Source organism: Chlorocebus sabaeus, chromosome 2 (assembly GCF_047675955.1).
Source record: "Chlorocebus sabaeus isolate Y175 chromosome 2, mChlSab1.0.hap1, whole genome shotgun sequence".
NCBI classification, from domain to species: domain Eukaryota; kingdom Metazoa; phylum Chordata; class Mammalia; order Primates; family Cercopithecidae; genus Chlorocebus; species Chlorocebus sabaeus.
Window position 1 is genome coordinate 44085622 of NC_132905.1, and position 19340 is coordinate 44104961.

Below are 19340 nucleotides of genomic sequence, written 5' to 3' on the forward strand. Positions count from 1 at the left end.
TCAGATAAAAACTTGAAAAAAGCTTTCTGAGAAAATGCTTTATGTTGTGTGACTTCCACTCAAAGAGTTACAGCTGTGTTTTGTGGAGCCGTTTACTAGCCCTGTTTCTGTGGAATCTGAGAACTGATATTTCAGATACCTTTGAAGACTATAAAGCCAAAAAAATATCCTCCCATAAAAATGAGAATGAAGCTTTCTTATAAACTTCTTTGTGATCTGTGCATTCATCTCACAGAGATACAGCTCTCCCCCCAAGAATATGTTCGCTAAGACTGTTCTTGTGGAATTTGCAAAGTGATATTTGGTAACCCAAGGAGTGCTATGGTGAAAAAGAATATATCCTCAGATACAAACTTGAAAGAAGTTTTGTGAGAAGCTACTTTGCGATGTGTGACTTCCAGTCACTGAGTTACAGCTGTATTTTTGGAAGCATTCCCTATTGCTGTTTCTGTGGAATCTGTGAATTGATATTTCGGATCAATTTGAAGACTATAGGGTCAAAGGAAATATTGTCAGATAAAACTAAGTAAGAAGATTTTTCAGAAAATTCTTTGTGATCTGTGAATTCATCACACAGAGATACAGGTTTCCCCTCAAGAAGCAGTTCGTTAAGGCTGTTCTTGTGAAATTTATGAAGTGATATTTGGAAGCCCTTGGATTCATATTGTGAAAAGAAAATATTCTCAGATGAATACTGGAAAGAAGCTTTCTGAGAAACTGCTTTGGTATGTGTGACTTCAACTCACTGAGTTACAACTGTTTTTCTTGCATCCGTTAGCTATTCTTGTTTCTGTGGAATCTTAGAACCGATATTTCGGATCCCTTTGAAGACTATAGGGCCAAAGGAAATATCCTCCGATAAAAATGAGAAAGAAGCTTTCTGAGAAACCTCTTTGTGATTTGTGAATTCATCTCACAGAGACTCAGCTTTCCCCTCCGGAAGCCATTTCCCACGAGTGTTCTTGTGGAATTTCAAAAGTGATATTTGCAATCCCATGGAGGGCTATGGTGAAAATGAAAATATCCTCAGAAAAATACTGGAAAAAAGCTTTCTGAGAAACTGCTTTGTGATGTGTGACTTCCACTCAGTGACATTCAGCTGTATTTCATAGAGCCTTTTCCTAGCCCTGTTTCTGTGGAATCTGAGAACTGATATTCCGGATCCCTTTAAAAACTTTAGGGCCAAGGAAATATTCTCCGATAAAAATGAGAAAGAAGCTTTCTGAGAAACCTCTTGGAGATTTGTGAATTCATCTCAGAGAGATTCATCTTTCCCCTCCGGAAGCCGTTTGCAAAGACTGTTGTTGTGGGATTTTAAAAGTGATATTATGAAGCCCATGGAGGGCTATGGTGAAAATGAAAATATCCTCAGGTAAAAACTGGAAAAAAGCTTTCTGAGAAACTGCTTTGTGATGTGTGATTTCCACTCACTGAGATACAGCTGTATTTCATAGAGTCGTTTGCTAGCTCTGTTTCTGTGGAATCTTAGAACTGATATTTTGGATCCCTTTTAAAAATAAAGGGCCAAAGGAAATATCCTCCGATAAAAATGAGAAAGAAGCTTTCTGAGAAACTTCCTTGTGATCTGTGAATTCATCTCACAGAGATACAGCTCTCCCCTCAGGAAGCCGTTCTCTATGACTGTTCTTCTGGAATTGGGAAAGTGATATTTGGAAGCCCATGGAGGGCTAGGGTGAAAATAAAATAGATTCAGAAAAAAATTGGAAAGGACCTTTCTGAGAAATTGCTTTTTGATGTATGACTTCCACTAACTGAGTTACTGCTGTATGTAGTGGAGCCATTTGCTAGCCCTGTTTCTGAGAATCTGAGAACTGATATTTCAGATCCCATTGAAAAATATATGTCCAAAGGAGATATCCTGCTATAAAAACTGGAAAGAAGCTTTCTGAGAAACTGCTTTGTGATGCGTGACTTCCAATAACTGAGTTACAGCTGTATTTTTGCAGCTGTTGTAGGCCTATTTCTGTGGAATTTAAGAACTGATATTTTGGATCCCTTGGAAGATTATAGGGCCAAAGGAAATATCCTCTGATCACAATGAAAAAGAAGCTTTCTGAGAAACTTCTTTGTGACCTGTGAATTCCTCTCACAGAGTTACAGATTTCCCCCCAGAAGCCGTTCGCTAAGACTTTTCTTGTGGAATTTTCAATGTGACATTTTGAAGCCCTTTGAAGCCTCTGGTGAAAAAGAAAATAACTTCAGATATAAACTGGAAAGAAGCTTTCTGAGAAACTGCATTGAGATGTGTGACTTCCATTCACTGAATTACAGCTGCATTTCGTGCAGCTGTTTCCTAGTCTTATTTCTGTGGAATCTGAGTACTGATATTTCGGATCCCACTGAAGACTATAGGGCCAAAGAAAATATCCTCTCATAAAAATAAGAAAGAAACTTTCTGAGAAACTTCTTTGTGATCTGTGAATACATCTCACAGAATTACTGCTTTCCCCTTAAGATGCCTTTCGCTAAGACTTCTCTTGTGAAATTTGCAAAGTGATATTTAGAAGCCCATGGAGGGCTATGGTGAAAAAAAAAATGTCCTCAGATAAAAACTGGAAAGAAGCTTTCTGAGAAACTGCTTTGTGACGTGTGACTTCCACTCACTAAGTTACAGCTGTATTTCGTGGAGCTGTTTGCTAGCCTTATTTCAGTGGAATCTGAGAACTGATATTTCGGATACCTTTGAAGACTATAAAGCCAAAGGAATATCCTGTGATAAAAATGAGAAAGAAGCTTATTGAGAAACTTCTTTGTGATCTGTGAATTCAACTCACACAGCTACAGTTTTCCCCTCAAGAAGCCTGTCTCTAAGACTGTTCTTGTGGAATTTGCAAAGTGATATTTGGAAGCCCTTGGAGGACTATGGTGAAAAAGAAAATATCCTCGGATAAAAAATGGAAAGAATCTTTCTGAGAAACTGCTTTGTGTTCTGTGAATTCATCTCACAGAGTTACAGTTTTGCCCCCCAGAAGCCGTTCGCTAAGACTGTTCTTGAGAATTTGCAAAGTGATATTTGGAAGCCCCTAGAGGCCTATGGTGAAAAAAAAATATCCTCAGAAGAAAACTGGAAAGAGCTTTCTGACAAACTGCTTTCTCATGTATGACTTCCACTCACAGAGTTACAGCTGTATTTCTTGGTGCTGTTTGATAGCCAAATTTCTTGAAATCTGAGAACTGATATTTTGAATCCCTTTGAAGACTATAGGGCCAAAGGAAATATCCTCCAATAAAAATGAGAAAGAAGCTTTCTGACAAACTTCTTTGTGATCTGTGAATTCATCTCACAGAGTTACAGTTTTCCCCTCACCAAGCCTTTACTAAGACTGTTCTTGTGGAAATTGCAAAGTGATATTTGGAAACCCAAGGAGGGCTATGGTGAAAAAGAAAATATCCTCAGATAAAAACTGGAAAGAACCTTTCTGAAGAACCTCATTGTGTTCTGTGAATTCGTCTCTCAGAGTTAGAGCATTCCCCTCAAGAAGCCTTTCGCTAAGACTGTTCCTGAGGAATTTGCAAAGTGATATTTGGAAGCCTGTGGAGGACTATGATGAAAAAGAAAGTATCCTCAGATAAAAAATTGGAAAGAGGCTTGGCTTTCCGAGATACTACTTTGTGTTCTGTGAATTCATCTTACAGAGTTACAGGTTTCCCCTCCAGAAGCTGTTCGGTTAGAGTGCCTTTTCGAATTTGGAAATTAATATTTGGAAACTTATAGAGGCCTATGGTAAGAAAGAAAATATCCTCAGATGAAAAATGGTTAGAAGCTTTCTGAGAAAGTGCTTTGTGATGTGTGACTTCCACTCACTGAGTTACAGCTGTATTTCGTGGAGCTGTTTGCTAGCTTTATTTCTGTGGAATCTGAGAACTGATGTTTCTGATCCCTTTGAAAAATATAGGGCCAAAGAAAATATCCTCCGATGAAAATGAGAAAGAACCTCTCTGGGAAACTTCTTTGTGATCTGTGAATTCATCTCTCACAGTCACAGCTTATGCCTCAATAATCATTTCGCTAAGACTGTTCCTGTGGAATTTGCAAAGTGATATTTCGAAGCCCATGGAGGGCTGTGGTGAAAAACAAAATATCCCCAGATAAAAACTGGAAAGAGGATTTCCGAGATACTACTTTGTGTTCTCTGAATTCATCTTACAGAGTTACAGCTTTCCCCTCCAGAAGCCATTCGTTAAGACTGATCTTTTCGAATTTGCAAAGTGATATTTGGAAGCCCATGGAGAGCTATGGTGAAAAGGGAAAAATCCTCAGACAAAAATTGGAAACAAGCTTTCTGAGAAACTGCTTTGTGTTCTGTGAATTCATCTCACAGAGTTACAGCTCTCCCCTCAAGAAGCCTTTCGCTAAGCATGTTCTTGTGGAATAGTCAGAGTGATATATGGAAGCCCATGGAGGGCTATGATAAAAAAGAAAATATCCTCAGATAAAAACTGGAAAGAAGCTTTCTGAGAAACTGCTTTGTGTTCTGTGAATTCATCTCACAGAGTTACAGCTTTCCACTCCAGAAGTCGTTTGCCAAGACTGTTCTTGTGGAATTTGCAAAGTAATATTTGGAAACCCTAGAGGACTATGGTTAAAAAGAAAATATCCTCAGATAAAAACTGGAAAGAAGCTTTCTGAGAAACTGCTTTGTGATGTGTCACTTCCACTCTTTGAGTTACAGATGTATTTTGTGGAGCTGTTTGCTAGCCTTCTTTCTGTGGAATTTGCGAAATGGTATTTCGCATCCCTTTGCAGACTACAGGGCCAAAGGAAATATCCTCCGATCAAAATGAGAAAGAAGCTACCTGAGAAACTTCTTTGTCATCTGTGAATTCATCTCACAGAGTTACAGCTTTCCCCTGAAGAAGACTTTCGCTGATTCTGTTCTTGTGGAAGTGCTATTTGGAAGCCCATGGAGGGCTCTTTTGAAAAAGGAAATATCCTCAGATAAAAACTGGAAGGAAGCTTTCTGAGAAACTGCTTTGGTTCTGTGAATTCATGTCACAGAGTTACAGCTTTTCTCTCCAGAAGCCGTTCGCTAATACTCCTATTATGGAATTGGCAAAGTGATATTTGGAAGCCCAAACAGGCCTATGGTGAAAAAGAAAATATACAGATGAAAACTGGAAAGAAGCTTTTTGAGAAACCGCTTTGTGTTCTTTGAATTCGTCTCACAGAGATACAGCATTAACCTTCAGAAGCCGTTCGCTATGACTGCTCTTCTGGAATTTGCAAAGTGATATATGGAAGCCCATAGAGGCCTCTGGTGAAAAAGAAAATATCCTCAGACGAAAACTGGAAAGAAGCTTTATGAGAAACTGCTTTGTGATGTCTGACTTCCACTCACTGAGTTACAGCTGTATTTCATTGAGCTGATTGTCAGCCTTATTTCTGTGGCATCTGAGAACTGATATATCAGATCCCTTTGAAGACTATAGGGCCAAAGGAAATATCTTCCAATCAAAATGAGAAAGAAGCTTTCTGAGAAAATTCCTTGGGATCTGTGAATTCATCTCAGAGAGTTATAGCTTTCCACTCAAGAAGCCTTTCCACTAAGCATGTTCTTTTGGAATTTGCAGAGTGATATATGGAAGCCCATGGAGGGCTGTGGTGAAAAAGAAAATATCCTCAGATAAAAACTGGAAAGAAGCTTTCTGAGAAACCGCTTTGTGTTCTGTGAATTCATCTCACAGACTTACACCTTTCCGCTCAAGAAGCCTTTGCTAAGACTGTTCTTGTGAAATTTGCAAAGTGATATTTGGAAGCCCATGGATGGCTATGGTGAAAAAGAAAATATCCTCAGATGAAAACTGGAAAGAAGCTTTCTGAGAAACTGTTTTGTGTTCTGTGAATTCATCTCACAGAGTTACAGCTTTCCCCTCCAAGAACCGTTAGTTAAGACAGTTCTTGTGGAATTTGCAAAGTGATATTTGGAATCCCATAGAGGCCTATGGTGAAAAAGAAAATATCCTCAGATGAAAACTGGAAAGAAACTTTCTGAGAAACTGCTTTGTGATGTCTGACTTCCACTCACTGAGTTACAGCTGTATTTCGTGGAGCTGTTTGCTTGCCTTATTTCTGTGGAATCTGAGAACTGCTATTTCGGATCCCTTTGAAGAACATAGGGTCATTGGAAATATCCTCCGGTAAAAATGAGAAAAAAGCTTCCTGAGAAACTTCTTTGTGATCTGTGAATTCATCTCACAGAGTTACAGCTTTTCCCTCAAGGAGCCTTTCGCTAAGACTGTTCTTGTGGAATTTGCAAAGTAATATTTGGAAGCCCTTGGAGGGCTACGGTGAAAAAGAAAATATCCTCAGATGAAAACTGGAAAGAAGCTTTGTGACAAACTGCGTTGTGTTCTGTGAATTCATCTCACAGAGTTACAGCTTTCCACTCCAGAAGCCGTTCGCTAATACTGTTCTTGTGGAATTTGCAAATGATATTTGGAAGCCCATAGATTCCTACGGTGAAAACGAAAATGTCCTCAGATGAAAACTGGAAAGAAGCTTTCTGAGAAACTGCTTTGTGATGTGTGACTTCCACTTACTGAGTAACAGTTGTATTTCTTTGAGCTGTTTGCTGGCCTTATTTCTGTGGAATCTCAGAACTGATATTTCCGATCCCTTTGAAGACTATTGGACCAAAGGAAATATCCTCCGATAAAACTGAGAAAGAAGTTTTCTGAGAAACTTCTTTGTGATCTGTGATTTCATCTCACAGAGTTACAGCATTCCCCTCCAGAAGCCGTTCGCTAAGACAGTTTTTGTGGAATTTGCAAGGTGATATTTGGAAGCCCATGGCCGACTATGGTGAAAAAGAAAATATCCTGAGATGAAAACTGAAAAGAAGCTTTCTGAGAAACTGCTTTGTGATGTGTGACTTCCACTCGCTGACTTACAGCTGTATTTTGTGGAGCTGTTTGCGAGCCTTATTTCTGTGGAATCTGAGAACTGATATTTTGGATCCCTTGAAAGACTATAGGACCAAAGGAAATATCCTGCGATCAAAATGAGAAAGAAGCTTTCTGAGAAGCTTCTTTGTGATCTGTGAATTCATCTCATAGAGTTACAGCTTTACCCTCAAGAAGCCTTTTGCTCAGACTGTCCTCGTGGAATTTACAAAGTGATATTTCGAAGTCCAAGGCAGGCTGTGGAGAAACACAAATTATCCCCATATAACAACTGGAAAGAGGCTTTCCGAGGTACTACTTTGTGTTCTGTGAATTAATCTTACAGAGTCACAGCTTACCCCTACAGAAGCCGTTCGCTAAGACTGTTCTTTTCGAGTTTGCAAAGTGATATTTGGAAGCCCGTGGAGGGCTATGGTGAAAAGGGAAAAATCCTCAGATAAAAACTGCAAAGAAGTTTTCTGAGAAACTGCTTTGTGTTCTGTGAATTCATCTCACAGAGTTACAGCTTTCCCCTCTAGAAGCCTTTCACTAAGCATGTTCTTGTGGAATAGGCAAAGTGATGTACGGAAGCCCATGGAGGGCTATGATAAAAAAGAAAATATCCTCAGATAAAAACTGGAAAGAAGCTTTCTGAGAAACTGCTTTGAGTAATGTGAATTCATCTCCCAAAGTTACAGCTTTCTCCTCCAGAAGCTGTTCACCAAGACTGTTCTTCTGGAATTTGCAAATTGATATTTGGAACCCCTAGAGGCCTATGGTTAAAAAGAAAATATCCTCAGATAAAAACTGGAAAGAAGCTTTCTGAGAAACTGCTTTGTGATGTGTCACTTCCACTCTTTGAGTTACAGATGTATTTTGTGGAGGTGTTCACTCGCCTTCTTTCTGTGGAATTTGAGAAATGGTATTTCGGATCCCTTTCAAGACTATAGGACCAAAGGAAATATCCTCCGATCAAAATGAGAAAGAAGCTTTCTGAGAAACTTCTTTGTCATCTGTAAATTCATCTCACAGTGTTACAGCTTTCCCCTCAAGAAGCCTTTCGCTAATTCTGTTCTTGTGGAAGTGCTATTTGGAAGCCCGTGGAGGGCTCTTTTGAAAAAGGAAATATCCTCAGATAAAAACTGGAAGGAAGATTTCTGAGAAACTGCTTTGGTTCTGTGAATTCATCTCACAGATTTACAGCTTTTCTCTCAGAAGCCGTTCGCTAAGACTCCTCTTGTGGAATTTGAAAAGTGATATTTCAAAGCCCATACAGGCCTATGGTGAAAAAGAAAATATACAGATGAAAACTGGAAAGAAGCTTTTTGAGAAACCGCTTTGTGTTCTTTGAATTCGTCTCACAGAGATACAGCATTAACCTTCAGAAGCCGTTCGCTATGACTGCTCTTCTGGAATTTGCAAAGTGATATATGGAAGCCCATAGAGGCCTCTGGTGAAAAAGAAAATATCCTGAGATGAAAACTGGAAAGAAGCTTTCTGAGAAACTGCTTTGTGATGTGTGACTTCCACTCACTGAGTTACAGCTGTATTTCGTGCAGCTGTTTGCTAGCCTTAGTTCTGTGGAATCTGAGAACTGATATATCGGATCCCTTTGAAGACTATAGGGCCAAAGGAAATATCTTCCAATCAAAATGAGAAAGAAGCTTTCTGAGAAACTTCTTTGTGATCTGTGAATTAATCTAACAGAGTTACAGCTTTCCAATCAAGAAGCCTTTCGATAAGATTGTTCTTGTGGAATTTGCAGAGTGATATTTGGAAGCCCATGGAGGGCTGTGGTGAAAAAGAAAATATCCTCAGATAAAAACTGGAAAGAAGCTTTCTGAGAAACTGCTTTGTGTTCTGTGAACTCACCTCACAGTTTTACAGCTTTCTCTTACAGAACCCGTTACTAAGACTGTTCTTTTGGAGTTTTCAACGTGAAATTTGGAAGCCCATAAAGGCCTTTGGTGAAAAATAAAATATACTCAGATAAAAACAGGAAAGAAGCTTTCTGAGAGAATGCTTTGTGATGTGTGACTTCCATTCACGGAGTTACAGCTGTATTTTGTGGAGCAGTTTGCCAGCCTTATTTCTGTGGAATCTGAGAACTGATATTTCGGATCCCTTTGCAGACTATACGGCCAAAGGAAATATCCTCCGATCAAAATGAGAAAGAATCTTTCTGAGAAACCTCTTTGTGATCTGTGAATTCATCTCACAGAGTTACAGCTTTCCCCTCAAGAAGCCTTTTGCTAAAACTGTTCTTGTGGAATTTGCAGAGTGCTATTTGGAAGCCCATGGAGGGCTATGGTGAAAAAGAAAATATCCTCAGATAAAAATTGGAAAGAGGCTTTCTGAGAAACTGCTTTGTGTTCTGTGAATTCATCTCACAGAGATACAGTTTTCCCCTCCAGAAGCCGTTCTCTAAGACTGCTCTTCTGAAATTTGCAAAGTGATATTTGGAGGCCCACAGAGGCCTATGGTTAAAAAGAAAATATCGTCAGATAATAACTGGAAAGAAGTTTTGTGAGAAACTGCTTTGTCATGTGTGACTTCCACTCAATGAGTTACAGCTGTATTTCATGGAGCTGTTTGCCAGCCTTTTTTCTGTGGAATCTGAGAACTGATATTTCGGATCTCTTTGAAGACTATAGGGCCAAAGGAAATATCTTCCGATAAAAATGAGAAGGAAGCTTCCGAGAAACTTCTTGTTTTCTGTGTATTCATCTCAGAGAGTTACAGCTTTTCCCTCAGGAAGCCTTTCGCTAAGTCTATTCTTGTGGAATTTGCAGAGGGATTTTGAAGCCCACGGAGGGCTATGGTGAAAAAGAAAATGTCTTCAGATAAAAACTGGAAAGAAGCTTTCTGAGAAACTGCTTTGTGTTCTGCGAATTCATCTCACAGAGTTACAGCTTTCCCCTCCAGAAGTCTTTCGCTAAGTGTTTTCTTGTGGAATTTGCAAAGTGGTATATGGAAGCCCATTGAGGGCTATGGTGAAAAAGTAAATATCCACAGATGAAAACTGGAAAGAAGCATTCTGAAAATCTGCTTTGCTATGTCTGACTTCCACTCACTGAGTTACAGCTGTATTTTGTGGAGCGGTTTGCTAGCCTTATTTTGTGGCATCTGAGAAATGATATTTCGGATCCCTTTGAAGACTAAAGGGCCAAAGGAAATATCCTCCAATAAAAATGAGAAATAAGCTTTTTGATTAACTTCTTTGAGATCTGTGAATTCATCTCACAGTGTTAGACCTTACCCCTCAAGAACCCTTTCACTAAAACTGTTCTTGTGGAATTTGCAAAGTGATATTTGGAAACCCATGGAGGGCTATGGGGAAAAAGAAAATGTCCTCAGGTTAAAACCAGAAAGAAGCTTTCTGAAAAACTGCTTTGTGTTCTGTGAATTCATTTCACAGAGTTACAACTTTCCCCTCCACAAGCCTTTCCCTTAGACAGTTCTTCTGGAATTTGCAAAGTGATATTTGGAAGCCCAAAGAGTCCTATGGTGAAACAGAAAGTATCCTCAGATGAAAACTGGAAAGAAGCTTTTTCATAAACTGCTTTGTGATGAGTGACCTCTACTCACTGAGTTACAGCTGTATTTCATGGAGCTGTGTACTAGCCTTATTTCTGTGGAATCTGAGAACTGATATTTCGGATGCCTTTGAAGACTATAGGGCAAAAGGAAATATCCTCTGAGAAAAATGAGAAAGAAGCTTTCTGAGAAACTTCTTTGTGATCTGTGAATTCCTCTCACCGAGTTACAGCAGTCCCCTCATGAAGCCTTTTGCTAAGACTGTTCTTTTGGAATTTGCAAAGTGATATTCGGAAGCCCATGGAAGGCTATGGTGAAAAGTGAAATATCCTCAGATAAAAACTGGAAAGAAGCTTTCTGAGATACTGCTTTGTGTTCTGTGAATTCATCTCAAAGAGTTACAGCTTTCTCCTCCAGAAGCCGTTCGCTAAATTGTTCTTTTAGAATTTGCAAAGTGATATTTGGAGGCCAATAGAGCCCTATGGTGAAAAAGAAAATATACTCAGATGAAAGCTGGAAGGAAGCTTTCTGAGAAAATGCTATCAGATGTGTGACCTCCACTCATTGAGTTACAGCTGTATTTCATAGAGCTGTTTGCTTGCCTTATTTCTGTGGAATCTGAGAACTGATATTTCAGATCCCTTTTTAAGACTATAGGGCCAAAGGAAATATCCTCCTATAAAAATGAGAAAGAACCTTTCTGAGAAACTTCTTTGTGATCTGTGAATTCATCTCACAGTGTTACAGCATTCCCCTCAAGAAGCATTTCGCTAAGACTGTTCTTGTGGAATTTTCAAAGTGATATTTGGAAGCCCATGGAGGACTATGGTGAAAAGGGAAATATCCTCAGATAAAAAGTGGAAAGAAGTTTTCTGAGAAACTGCTTTGTGTTCTGTGAATTATTCTCACAGAGTTAGTTTTACCCTTCAGAAGCCGTAAGCAAAGAGTGTACTTATGGAATTTGCAAAGGGATATTTGTAAGCCTATAGAGGCCTACAGTGAAAAAGAAAATATCCTCAGATGAAAACTGGAAAGAAGCTTTCTGAGAAACTGCTTTGTGATGTGTGACTTTCACTCACTGAGTTACAGCTGTATTTCTTGGAACTGTTTGCTAGCCTTATTTCTGTGAAATCTGAGAACTGATATTTCGGATCCCTTTGAAGTCTATTGGGCCAAAGAAAATATCCTCCAATAAAAATGAAACAGAAGCTTTCTGAGAAACTTCTTTGTGATCTGTGAATTCATCTCACAGAGTTACAGCTTTCCCCTCAAGAAGCCTTTCACTAAGTCTGACCTTGTGGAATTTGCAAAGTGATATTTGAAAGCCTATGGAGGGCTATGGTGTAAAAGGAAATATCTTCAGATAAAAACTGGAAAGAAGCTTCTGAGAAATTGCTTTGTGTTCTGTGAATTCATCTCACAGAGTTACACCTTTTCCTTTCAGAAGCCGTTTGCTAAGACCGTTCTTGTGGAATTTGCAAAGGGATATTTGGAAGCCCGCAGAGGCTTATGGTGAAAAGGAAAATATCCTCAGATAAAAACTGGAAGGAAGCTTTCTGAGAAACTGCTTTGTGATGTGTGACTTCCACTCACTGAGCTACAGAGGTGTTTCATGCAGCTGCTTGATAGCCTTATTTCCTTGGCATCTGAGAACTGATATTTCGGATCCCATTGAAGACTATAGGGCCAAAGGAAATAACCCCCGATAAAAATGAGAAAGAATCTTTCTGAGAAACAGCTTTGTGTTCTGTGAATACATCTCATAGAGTTACAGCTTTCCACTCAAGAAGGCATTTGCTAATACTGTTCTTGTGGTATTTGCAAAGTGATATTTGAAAGCCTATGGAGGGCTATGGTGAAAAAGAAAATATCGTTAGAGGAAAACCTGAAAGAAGCTTTCTGGGAAACAGCTTTGTGATGTGTGACTTCCACTCACTGAGTTACAGCTTTATTTCGTGGAGCTGTTTGCCATCCTTATTTTTGTGGAATGTGAGAACTGATACTTCGGATCCCTTTGAAGTATTCAGGGACAAAGGAAATATCCTCCTATCAAAATGAGAAAGAAAATTTCTGAGAAACTTCTTTGTGATCTGTAAATTCACCTCACAGAGTTACTGCTTTCCCCTGAAGAAGCCTTTCGCTAAGACTGTTCTTGTGGAATTTGCAAAGTGATATTTGGAAGCCCATGGAGGTCTATGGTGAAAAGGGAAATATCCTCAGATAAAAACTCGAAAGAAGCTTTCTGAGAAACTGCTTTATGTTCTGTGAATTCATCTCACAGAGTTACAGTTTTCCCCTCCAGAAGCCGTTAGCTAAGGCTGTTCTTTTGGAATTTTCAAAGGGATATTTGGAGTCCCATAGAAGTCTATGGTGAAAAATAAAATATCCTCAGATGAAAACTGGAAAGAAGCTTTCTGAGAAACTGCCTTGTGATGTGTGACTTCCAGTCACTGAGTTAGAGCTGTATTTCGTTGAGCTGTCTGCTAGCCTTATATCTGTGGAATCTGAGAACTGATATTTCAAATCTCTTTGAAGACTATAGGGCCAAAGGAAATATCCTCCGATAAAAATGAGAAAGAAGCTTTCTGAGAAACTCCCTTGTGATCTGTGAATTCATCTCACAGAGTTACAGCTTTCCCCTCAAAAAGCCTTTCGTTAAAGCTGTTCTTGTAGAATTTGCTAAGTGATATTTGGAAGCCCATGGAGGGCTGTGGTGAAAAAGAAAATATCCACAGATAAAAACTGGAAATAAGCTTTCTGAGAAACTGCTTTGTGTTCTGTGAGTTCATCTCACACAGTTTTAGTTTTCAACTCAAGAAGCCGTTCTCTAAGACTGTTCTTGTGGTATATTCAAAGGGATATTTGAAAGAACATAGAGACCTACGGTGGAAAAGAAAATATCCTCAGATGAAAACTGGAAAGAAGCTTTCTGAGAAACTGCTTTGTGATGTGTGACTCCCACTAACTGAGTTACAGCTGTATTTCGTGAAGTAGTTTGCTAACCTTATCTCTGTGGAATCTGAGAACTGATATTTGGGATCCCTTTGAAGTCTTCAGGGCCTAAGGAAATATCCTCCAATCAAAATGAGATAGAAGCTTTCTGAAAAAGTTCTTTGTGAGCTGTGAATTCATCTCACAGACTTACAATTTTATCCTGAAGAAGCCTTTCGCTAAGACAGTTCTTTGGATTTTGTACAGTGATAATTGGAAGACCATGGAGGGCTACGGTGAAAAGGGAAACATCCTGAGATAAAAACTGGAAAGAAGCTTTTTGAGAAACTTCTTTGTGTTCTGTGAATACATCTCACAGAGCTACAGCTTTCCTTTCCAGAAGTCCGATTGACAAGAATGTTCTTGGGGAAAATGCAAAGGGATATTTCGAAGCCCATAGAGGCCTATGGTGAAAAACACAATATCCTCAGCTGAAATCTGGAAAGAAGCTTTCTGAGAAACTGCTTTGTGATGTGTGACGTCCACTCACTGAGTTACAGCTGTATTTTGTGGAGCTGTTTGCCAGTCTTATTTCTGTGGAATCTGAGAAGTGATATTTCGGATCACTTTGAAGACTATAGGGCCAAAGGAAATATCCTCTGATCAAAATGGGAAAGAACTTTTCTGAAAAACTTCTTTGTGATCTTTGAATTCATCTCACTGAGTTACAGCTTTCTCCACCAGAATCCTTTGGCTAAGAATGCTCTTGTGGAATTTGCAAAATGATATTTGGAAGCCCATGGTGAGCTACGATGAAAAAGAAAATATCCTCAGATAAAAACTGGAAAGAAACTTTCTGAGAACTGCTCTGTGTTATGTGAATTCATTTCACAGAGTTACAGCTTTCCCCTCGAGAAGCCGTTCGCTAAGACTGTTCTTGTGGAATTTGCAAAGTGTTATTTGGAAGCCCAAAGAGGCCTATGGTGAAAAAGAAAATATCCTCTGATGAAAAATGGAAAGAAGCTCCCTGAGAAACTGCTTTGTGATGTGTGACTTCCACTCACTGAGTTACAGCTGTATTTCGTTCAGCTGTTTGCTGGCCTTATTTCTGTGGAATCGTAGAACTGATATTTCGGATCTCTTTGAAGACTATAGAGCCAAAGGAAATATCCTCCGATAAAAAAGAGAAAGAAGCTTTCTCAGAAACTTCTTTGTGATCTGTGAATTCATCTCACAGTGTTACACCTTTCCCCTCAAGAAGCCTTTCGTTAAGACTGTTCTTGTGAAATTTTCAAAGTGATATTTGGAAGCCCTTGGAGGGCTATGGTGAAAAAGAAAATATACTCAGTGGGGGCAGAGCAAGATGGCCGAATAGGAACAGCTCCAGTCTCCAACTCCCTGCGCGAGCGACACAGAAGACTGGTGATTTCTGCATTTTCAACTGAAGTACTCGGTTCATCTCACTAGGGAGTGCCGGACAATTGGTGCTGGTCAGCTGGTGCAGCCCAACCAGCGAGAACTGAAACAGTGCGAGGCATCACCTCACCTGGGAAGCGCAAGGGGGAAGGGAATCCCTTTTCTAGCCAGGGGAACTGAAACACACAACACCTGGAAAATCGGGTAGCTCCCACCCCAATACTGCGCTTTAAGGAATCGGGCACACCAGGGGATTATATCCCACACCTGGCCTGAGGGTCCCACGCCCACGGAGCGTCCCTCATTGCTAGCACAGCAGTCTGTGATCTACCGACAAGGCAGCAGCGAGGCAGGGGAGGGGCGCCCGCCTTTGCTGAGGCTTAAGTAGGTAAACAAAGCCACTGGGAAGCTCGAACTGGGTGGAGCTCACAGCAGCTCAAGGAAACCTGCCTGTCTCTGTAGACTCCACCTCTGGGGACAGGGCACAGTAAACAATAACAAACGCAGCAGAAACCTCTGCAGATGCAAACGACTCTGTCTGACAGCTTTGAAGAGAGCAGTGGATCTCCCAACACGGAGGATGAGATCTGAGAAGGGCCAGACTGCCTGCTCAAGTGGGTCCCTGACCTCTGAGTAGCCTAACTGGGAGACATCCCCCACTAGGGGCAGTCTGACACCCAACACCTCACAGGGTGGAGTACACCCCTGAGAGGAAGCTTCCAAAACAAGAATCAGACAGGTACAACGCTGTTCAGCAATATTCTATCTTCTGCAGCCTCTGCTGCTGATACCCAGGCAAACAGGGTCTGGAGTGGACCTCAAGCAATCTCCAACAGACCTACAGCTGAGGGTCCTGACTGGTAGAAGGAAAACTGTCAAACAGGAAGGACACCTACACCAAAACCCCATCAGTACGTCACCATCATCAGAGACCAGAGGTAGATAAAACCACAAAGATGGGGAAAAAGCAGGGCGGAAAAGCTGGAAATTCAAAAATTAAGAGCACATTGCCCCCGGCAAAGGAGTGCAGCTCATCGCCAGCAACGGATCAAAGCTGGACGGAGAATGACTTTGACGAGATGAGAGAAGAAGGCTTCAGTCCATCAAACTTCTCAGAGCTAAAGGAGGAAATACGTACCCAGCGCAAAGAAACTAAAAATCTTGAAAAAAAAGTGGAAGAATTGATGGCTAGAGTAATTAATGCAGAGAAGGTCATAAACGAAATGAAAGAGATGAAAACCATGACACGAGAAATACGTGACAAATGCACAAGCTTCAGTAACTGACTCGATCAACTGGAAGAAAGAGTATCAGCGATTGAGGATCAAATGAATGAAATGAAGCGAGAAGAGAAACCAAAAGAAAAAAGAAGAAAAAGAAATGAACAAAGCCTGCAAGAAGTATGGGATTATGTAAAAAGACCAAATCTACGTCTGATTGGGGTGCCTGAAAGTGAGGGGGAAAATGGAACCAACTTGGAAAACACACTTCAGGATATCATCCAGGAGAACTTTCCCAACCTAGTAGGGCAGGCCAACATTCAAATCCAGGAAATACAGAGAACGCCACAAAGATACTCCTCGAGAAGAGCAACTCCAAGACACATAATTGCCAGATTCACCAAAGTTGAAATAAAGGAAAAAATCTTAAGGTCAGCCAGAGAGAAAGGTCGGGTTACCCACAAAGGGAAGCCCATCAGACTAACAGCAGATCTCTCGGCAGAAACTCTCCAAGCCAGAAGAGAGTGGGGGCCAATATTAAATATTCTTAAAGAAAAGAATTTTAAACCCAGAATTTCATATCCAGCCAAACTAAGTTTCATAAGTGAAGGAGAAATAAAATCCTTTACAGATAAGCAAATGCTTAGAGATTTTGTCACCACCAGGCCTGCTTTACAAGAGAACCTGAAGGAAGCACTAAACATGGAAAGGAACAACAGGTACCAGCCATTGCAAAAACATGCCAAAATGTAAAGACCATCAAGGCTAGGAAGAAACTGCATCAACTAATGAGCAAAATAACCAGTTAATATCATAATGACAGGATCAAGATCACACATAACAATATTAACCTTAAATGTAAATGGACTAAATGCTCCAATTAAAAGACACAGACTGGCAAACTGGATAAAGAGTCAAGACCCATCAGTCTGCTGTATTCAAGAGACCCATCTCACACACAGAGACATACATAGGTTCAAAATAAAGGGATGGAGGAAGATTTACCAAGCAAATGGAGAACAAAAAAAAGCAGGGGTTGCAATGCTAGTCTCTGATAAAACAGACTTCAAACCATCAAAGATCAAAAGAGACAAAGAAAGCCATTATATAATGGTAAAGGGATCAATTCAACAGGAAGAACTAACTATCCTAAATATATATGCACCCAATATAGGAGCACCCAGATTCATAAAGCAAGTCCTTAGAGACTTACAAAGAGACTTAGACTCCCATACAATAATAATGGGAGACTTCAACACTCCACTGTCAACATTAGACAGATCAACAGGACAGAAAGTTAACAAGGATATCCAGGAATTGAACTCATCTCTGCAGCAAGCAGACCTAATAGACATCTACAGAACTCTCCACCCCAAATCAACAGAATATACATTCTTCTCAGCACCACATCGCACTTACTCCAAAATTGACCACATAATTGGAAGTAAAGCACTCCTCAGCAAATGTACAAGAACAGAAATTATAACAAACTGTCTCTCAGACCACAGTGCAATCAATCTAGAACTCAGGACTAAGAAACTCAATCAAAACCGCTCAACTACATGGAAACTGAACAACCTGCTCCTGAATGACTACTGGGTACATAACGAAATGAAGGCAGAAATAAACATGTTCTTTGAAAACAATGAGAACAAAGATACAACATACCAGAATCTCTGGGACACATTTAAAGCAGTGTGTAGAGGGAAATTTAGAGCACTAAATGCCCACAAGAGAAAGCAGGAAAGATCTAAAATTGACACTCTAACATCGCAGTTAGAAGAACTAGAGAAGCAAGAGCAAACACATTCGAAAGCTAGCAGAAGGCAAGAAATAACTAAGATCAGAGCAGAACTGAAGGAGATAGAACTTCAAAAAACCCTCCAAAAAATCAATGAATCCAGGAGTTGGCTTTTTGAAAAGATCGACAAAATTGACAGACCGCTAGTAAGACTAATAAAGAAGAAAAGAGAGAAGAATCAAATTGACGCAATAAAAAATAATAAAGGGGATATCACCACTGACGCCACAGAAATACAAACTACCATCAGAGAATACTATAAACACCTCTATGCAAATAAACTGGAAAATGTAGAAGAAATGGATAATTTCCTGGACACTTACACTCTCCCAAGACTAAACCAGGAAGAAGTTGAATCCTTGAATAGACCAATAGCAAGCTCTGAAATTGAGGCAATAATTAATATCCTACCAACCAAAAAAAGTCCAGGACCAGATGGATTCACAGCCGAATGCTACCAGAGGTACAAGGAGGAACTGGTACCATTCCTTCTGAAACTATTCCAAACAATAGAAAAAGAGGGAATCCTCCCTAACTCATTTTATGAGGCCAACATCATCCTGATACCAAAGCCTGGCAGAGACATAACAAAAAAAGAGAATTTTAGACCAATATCCCTGATGAACATCGATGCAAAAATCCTCAATAAAATACTGGCAAACCGGATTCAGAAACACATCAAAAAGCTTGTGCACAATGATCAAGTGGGCTTCATCCCTGGGATGCAAGGCTGGTTCAACATTCGCAAATCAATAAACATAATCCAGCATATAAACAGAACCAAAGACAAGAACCACATCCTTACCTCAATAGATGCAGAAAAGGCTTTTGACAAAATTCAACAGCCCTTCATGCTACAAGCGCTGAATAAATTCGGTATTGATGGAACGTACCTCAAAATAATAAGAGCTATTTATGACAAACCCACAGCCAATATCATACTGAATGGGCAAAAACTGGAAAAATTCCCTTTGAAAACTGGCACAAGACAAGGATGCCCTCTGTCACCACTCCTATTCAACATAGTGTTGGAAGTTCTGGCTAGGGCAATCAGGCAAGAGAAAGAAATCAAGGGGATTCAGTTAGGAAAAGAAGAATTCAAATTGTCCCTCTTTGCAGATGACATGATTGTATATTTAGAAAACCCCATTGTCTCAGCCCAAAATCTCCTTAAGCTGATAAGAAACTTCAGCAAAGTCTCAGGATACAAAATTAATGTGCAAAAATCACAAGCATTTTTATACACCAGTAACAGACAAATGGAGAGCCAAGTCATGAATGAACTTCCATTCACAATTGCTTCAAAGAGAATAAAATACCTAGGAATCCAACTTAAAAGGGATGTAAAGGACCTCTTCAAGGAGAACTACAAACCACTGCTCAGTGAAATAAAAGAGGGCAAAAACAAATGGAAGAACATACCATGCTCATGGATAGGACGAATCAATATAGTGAAAATGGCCATACTGCCCACAGTTATTTATAGATTCAATGCCATCCCCATCAAGCTACCAATGAGTTTCTTCACAGAA